At 34.2% G+C, this 7,266-nt stretch overlaps 1 long non-coding RNA gene across 1 annotated transcript; it reads right to left on the reverse strand.

Annotated features, from left to right (window-relative positions):
- Positions 1–1,266: 1,266 nt before the first annotated feature.
- LOC140038713 (uncharacterized) lies at positions 1,267–5,402 on the reverse strand. Its single transcript, XR_011842282.1, has 2 exons — positions 5,094–5,402; positions 1,267–1,619 (listed from the first exon to the last, which is right to left on the reverse strand). It is a non-coding gene; the product is annotated as an uncharacterized lncRNA (long non-coding RNA).
- Between the last annotated feature and the right edge of the window lie 1,864 nt (positions 5,403–7,266).

The following is a 7,266-nucleotide window of genomic DNA, read 5'->3' on the forward strand; positions in this document are numbered from 1 at the left end:
ATATTCTGCTCTTTATGGGCATTTCACTCTGAATCATTTAATTTATGTTAAATACATAAATGTTTGTAAGTAAAATTCAAAAAGTGTTGCACTAATATTTTTATGAAAGGGAAACTGGTAGGTTTTGTATTTAACATAAATTAAATATGTGAAAGCAAAAAAAAAAAAAGAAATTACCCATAAATCTATATCTTGCAAATCTATTACAAGAAATTTGGTCATTAGTGACAACCAATTGTTATTCTATTTTTGCTCTCTAATGATTTTTTTAACTATTAGGAACTCAAATTTTGTCATGTAAATTAATATTAGTGCAATAATTTGAAGTGAAATTAACCATTTGAAACAAATCATCTCTCCTTATTATAAAATAAAAAAAAATTCTGGAGTTTTGGGCAAAAATAATGAAAAGAAAGATAAGTAAGTTGTAATTTAGTTCACAATTTTGAGAAAGTGATATCAATATTAATATGGGATCAACTGTTTGATGTCATAAAAAAATTACCTATTATGAATATTTTTACAAAAATATTTAAAAGTTGCAAGTAATAATATATTAGTAAAATATTAATTCAAAACTAAAAAACTTGGGTTGAAATTTTGGTACGAGCAGGGGGGGAAATGTAAGGAATTGAAATTTAATTCAAAGTCAATAGTTTGAGGAGAAGCGCGGAATTGACTTGAACACTTAGTGAAACCAACAACTCGTGGTCATGTTTAGTCATTCACCGAACAAAACACTACTACCAGCCATGAGCCAATAGCCAACAAGCAACACTTAGAACCAAAAAACACACAGCTCCTCATCTCTGCCGAGAACCAAAAAACACACTGCTCATCTCTGCCGGAAACATCTCCTCGCCGAGAACCAATAAACATCTCCTCGTCATCTGCTAATCGATCTTGGCTTGGAAATGACGAAATAGAAGACCACATTTAGCAGCAACTCTCTACAAAAAAAGGTATGCTGATTCTCTTTTGCCTCCCTAATTTTCCCCCAAATGGTTTGCCCTAATTAATTTTTTTGCCAAAAATTTCAGTCCAGTTTTTTGGGTTTCATTTGATTTATGGATGGCGGCATCTCCTCCTTTTGGAATATGCTTGCTTGTGGGTTTTGGACATGGATGTGCAGTCACACACCCATAGAAAACTCAATCACTTATAGACACTGTGACGACCCCACTTCCCCCTAAGGCGAACCAAAGGGTTGGCGGGCCGTCCGCCCAACTCTCGCCAGGACTCACGCAAGCATTCTAACCCAAAACCTTCCGACGATTAACCTAAGCTATTACAAAAATGATTCTTCCGAAACAAATCGATTTCTATCACCACATTAACTTCAGAGATAGCAGTGATTTAAAACAGCCAATCAACGGCTCCTAAACATCCCATGCGTTACAACCAGGGAATAGGGTCGTGCAATTCGGATATACAAATAACATTCATACAAACCAGATATCGAAATTAGGTTTTACACTTTTCCAGCTTCAAGTGGCAATCTAAAACAAAAGTACATAATTCAAGTTGAAGCATAACACAACCCACACAATAGCCGTAATATCCATTACATCCAAAAGAAAAGAAACATAAGTAAGTTCAAGGCTTTCAGTTTCCAGAACCTGTCAAGGAAAACAAATAAACGTGGGGTGAGCTAAAACTCAGTGGTGCCCCAAAACATGCACTCACATAAATCAAACAACAGATAACAATTTAAACAAATTTAATCGATTAAGAAAGCGTATAATAGCACAAGGTAGGATACAGGGGCTCTCGGGAGCCATTCTCCTCGCTTGATCAGATACCCTCGCAGTTGACCCTCCGTCAACTTTCACTACTTATAGTCCATGTAGATCCACTTATTTTAATCCTAACCCGTCAGCGTTCATACCTCTGCTTCGGGCCTGAACTTCGTCTACCGATGCAGTATACTCGAGATATACCCGTAATAAAATTAGTCGAGGGATTCACCCACCGACGTTATGGTAGTTGATTCACGAGTCGAGGGATTCACCCAACGACGCAACTACATTTAGATTCACGGGTTTATTAGAAAATGTTTCACACACGTCACCACTCGAACGGCTAGTGCGATAAGGTACACACTGCTCACTTCGATGGATCAGAAACCATTTGTTTCATTTTTGACAATTATCACATAGCGAGTTGATAAAACGCTTAACCACATAAGCATAAAACAAGCAGGGACACTCACCAAGGGTGGAGTTCAGATATCAAGTTGAGAATCGAATTCCGCGTCCTCGCAAAATCCTAAAAACCAAATTTTGAAACTATAAGTTTCTATTCAGTTTTTAATCTTATACAAGCTGAGGTATACTTATTATACTACTAGTTTACTACCTTTAGAAAAATTAGGAATCTACTTAGGTTGAAACTTGACAAATTTAGAAGAAATGTTTCTTATAGTTTTCCGTAAGATACTCTTCCTTATAAAGGGTAACTAGTATCCTTTTCTTGAAATAAGTCGACAAATCTCTCAACAACAATGTTAGAAAGTTACTTTGAACATTTCTCTAAAGTTACGGCTTTTGCAAGAATTATCCTTAAAAACTATTTTTCCTAAAATAGGGTTTCTTGCCGAGCAAGTCTCCCAAGCTTTTCACTAAAATTAGTAAAGCTCGTATTTTGGAACTTTTCCTATAGTTAACTATCCGAGTGCAAAGCTTAAAGAAAGAAAAAGAATTAAAATAAGACTTAGAGTTTCCAAAAGGTATAGAACTTATTTACTATAGCTATCAAGGCTAGTTTGAGCTAAAGGAAATTATCGAGTTGGAAAGTTTTAGGCAAAACACTAGATATGGAGTTTTATAATATAATACTAGCTGGAAAATATTTTTGATTAATTTTGATCACAGCTACTCGAGTTCGCAAGGTCGATACAACTTCCACAGCTCCGATTCCGTTTCGAAGTCATAATATGGATCAAAATATGGCAAAACTTCACATAGCAAATTACTAGGGCTTCGTCAATCATTAGCCCTAGATTTCAACAAGTGCATTTCTGAATAAAATAAAATGATCAACCAAGGCTTCATCAATCATTAGCACTTGGTTTCAGCAAACCCATCATAAGCAAATAAAAATAGAAGTAAAGCCCCAAGACATTCCAGCAATTAACTTCCATCATCCAGTAATACTTATAAAATCATTCCAATGGCCAAGGCTTCATCAATCATTAGCCTTTGACATCATCAATCACTACCAACCACAATTTAATCAAGAATTTAAACCACAAGTAGATTACAAGTTCAATCCAAATCAAAATTTAGTTTCACGAAGAAAACAGGACATTTATACCAAACAGTCTACTTTGAGGATTCACAGATAGCAGTATACATGGCGGAAAAATATGAAATTTCTACAGAATAAAGGCCCATGAATCTAGTTTCAGATGCCACTGACGGCACTTCAATCGGATTTTCCTACACCAAGATATATGCATTTTGCCTAGACTGGTCAGTAAAATCCGAAAATCTGGATGCTCTTGCTCACTTGTGGAAAAGCTCCTTTTTCTCTTTTTAAAACCATAAGGCTTTTATTCTAACCATCCATACAACTCTTGTAGAATTTTAGCACCACATTTTCCAGGCAATTTCAACCATTATGAACTCAAAGAATAATTTCACTTTCAAGCTGGGGAATTCTTACTCAAACTTTGGCAACTACAAGGAAAATTTCCAGCATTCGTATACCCACGTTTTTGGTTAAATCATTCGTGATATCAAATGTTTCATTGCTAAACAACACGTATATCTTAAGATACACCTTTTTCCTGTGTTTCGAAACCATTTTATGCTAAGGAAAATATTCAAACATCAACTAGTGAAATCCGAAAACAATTCAATATTTTCTGCTCAAACGTTTGGTTAGCTAAATTTTCCAGCAACCATTTATCTTGTATTAAAACTTTTCCTTGGCTTATTCAGTTATTTAATTACTCGAATTCGGCATATAGATACTCAATTTACTGGTTAACATTTCCAGTTCAAAAATTAGGTTTGAATCACAACCCAAAACATCGAATTTCCAAGAAAATCTCCAGCTAGCCTCGGTTTGAGCTGCACAAAAATCTGGTTGCATCTTATTTTTATTTTTAGTTCTAACTCAATTAATTAACTACGTGCAAAGCTAAAATTTCTTGTTATTTACTAGTTAATCAAGGTTAGAGGCTCAAAACAGCAAAGTTATACTACATGAGCTACATTACCCAAGATAACTCTCGGCAGAAACTTTTCCAGCAAAGCAGAATTTTCCTAAGCTCCTTAATTCATCATCCAATCACATAACTCCACATGCAAGGCCTTAATTGTATAAATCAACCAAGTTTCAGTTAACTAAACATAATCTCGGTTGCTTATCATCACAACAAAGCAGATTACATCATGCAATTCTTAAATCAGTTTTCGGCCAACCATTTTCTTATCAAAAACAGAATTTTCTTAAGCCTTAACATCAACATCCGAATCTAGCTTCCACATGCAACACCTTAATCTACTTAATCATTCACTTTTTATTTAACTAATCATGACCTCAAATTATCAAAATTGGACGGATTAGAAGCTGCATTACTTAATTAATCTCTCGGGCAGGTCATATTTTTTTCCCAAGACAGATTTCTCATTCATGCTTCAAATTCATCATCCGGATACATAGATTGACATGCATGGTCTTAAACATCCTGTCTTGAGTTAAGTAATCGCATATAAAAGCTCAGATTACTTCAATAAATCAAAATTAAAATTGCATTACCAAATCAACTCTCGGCAGATCACACAATCAAATTTTCCAGCAGCTTTGATCCTAATTTCCGGATTTTCCTTGGACTATACGTGGAGTTAGATGCTCAAGTTCAACATGCAGAAGCTTAACCACTGATTAACATTTTCAGTTTAGGAATCGAGTTCAATTTATCAACGTCATTCACCCCAGATTTCCAGAAATTGTTCGATCATCCTCGGTGGCTAGAATGTGGCAGAAATTCACATTCATTAAAATTTCCTAGCTTATCTTAGCTCATTCGTCAAATGCAAAGCCTAATCCATCTCTAATCAGTTTAATTGAAGCTCAGAAATTACCTCAGTTTAAGGCTTAGCTCACACGACAGGTAGCTGCAAAAATTTTTCCCTCGGCTGGCTATGGAATTCAGGTATGGCTGGGCTGAGCTTGGTTTGTGTAAGCTGTGGAGTTGGTGGGTGTGGTTGAGCCCAGCTGGTGGGAGATGATGAAGGAGATGGCAGCTCGGCAGTGGTGGAGGAAATAAAGAAGCTCACACGGTTACCTCTTACTCTCACCCTCTCACGGACAGCTCAAGGCCGCAACTCACACAACACTTTCTCTGGTTTCCTCTCTCAGCTTGCGGACAGCTCTCCTTGGTCGATGATTACAAGGTTAAGAATGGATATGGGGTGGAGTGGTTCACGGTAGTGGAGTGATTAAGGGAATGTATATATTGGGTATTGTGAGTGGGGTTGGGTCGGTAATAGCAGTGGAATGTGCTGGAATGCGAAGTAGGAATTGGGGCCGGCAGCAATTGGAAATGTTTGGAGTTGTAAGCTGGCCAATGCAGCTCGGATGAGTGCTGAGTTAGGGAAAGATGTGCATTGGCCGAATGGAGAGGTTGATTATAATATTGTCCGGCAATTTGGTTTTGGAATTGCATGGTGGTTTTGAGATAGTATAGAGGGTGTTTTAGTCTTTTCACGTTTCATCCAAATTTCCACTTAAGCCCTTAGTTCTAACTTAATTCCAAAAATTATCCCCAATTGTGATTTGAACGCCTAATTATACACTAGTATACTTAAACCATTTTTATCGAAATCTATCGATTACAATTTAATATTAAGGTTCCTAGTAATTCCTAACATTATTTAGCGATTAAATTAATTATCAGAATTTCCAATTATTTATTCCCAAGCATTAGAGTTGGTTAACTCGAAATTTATCGATTTAGTATAATGAAGTCAAGTGAAATAATAATTTAATACAAGTGTCTCAGTTTGCACATAAAAAGTTATTTTTACGCACTTATTGTGAAAACAAAGGAGAATAAGACTATAATTATAATAATTTTCACGCCTTATATATGTTTAGCATGCTTGAATCATATTTATCTCAAGTTTATTGGTTTTCGACTTAACGTGAGAATTCCTATTAACATTTAACATTATTACCTAATTATTTTAAACTATTAAAATCAAGTTTGACCTTAATATAAAAAAATTTGACATTCTCAATATTCGTTTATCCATTTATATCAACATTTATTAACTTAATCATTATTAACGCTTAAGGTTAGCTATCGGAATTCAAAGAGGTCTAATTGTTAAATCAATGAAATAATTTACCTTTGAAATATGAATTTAATGAAACAAAACTAGAAATTTAATAGCTTAGCACAATTCTTTTATTTTGCATATAAAATCTATTGGTTTTGGTCTTAACGTGAAAATTCTTACTAGTATTTAACGTTATTCACTAATTAGGATTAATTATTGGAATTCAAGAAATTTTATATAATTAATCCACTCAGGTAGCATTAATTTCAACATAAAGAAAACTAAGTATTTTAGCATTTTGTTTTAAGGCGATAAATTATTCTAACTCCGGATGTATTAATTTAGTCTAGCAAAATCAAGGGAATTCATAACTTAGGAAAATTATATTGTTTGTCACATGGAAGGTGTTTTTACGAACTTATTTGGAAACAAGGGACAGTAATGCTAGTAGTTACTAAGGAATAAAAGGAATGCAAATGAAATGTGCACTGGTTTATATATATACATTTTTCAGGGTTCTCATTCATAAGCTGATTCCAACATTTTTACTTCAAATAACATTTGTTAGCCTTCTAGTATTTTATTCTTGCAAAAGTTCAATTATCAAAATTTTAATGTTCTAAATGTAATTGTAAAGGATTTCCGCTAACACTTAATATTATTAACGCTTAGACTTGGTTATCGGATCTCAAAGAATTAACCTCAAGGCATTAAAATAATTTACCCCAAAAAGTGTTAATTTATAATGGCAGGAATCAAATAATTTTTAATATTTTGCACACTTAAACTGTTTGTAACATAAAACTATTTTTACGTACTTAATTAGAATCACATAAAGAGAAATATGAAGTTTATTAACAGTTTAAAAATGCAGGTGCAATGCATATATTTTATATTATGTATTTATATATATATATCTGTAGGCATATTTTCGAGGTTCTCACAGACACCATTACACATAAATAGAACACGG

This window comes from Coffea arabica, chromosome 3e (genome assembly GCF_036785885.1).
Source record: "Coffea arabica cultivar ET-39 chromosome 3e, Coffea Arabica ET-39 HiFi, whole genome shotgun sequence".
Taxonomy (NCBI): Eukaryota; Viridiplantae; Streptophyta; class Magnoliopsida; order Gentianales; family Rubiaceae; genus Coffea; species Coffea arabica.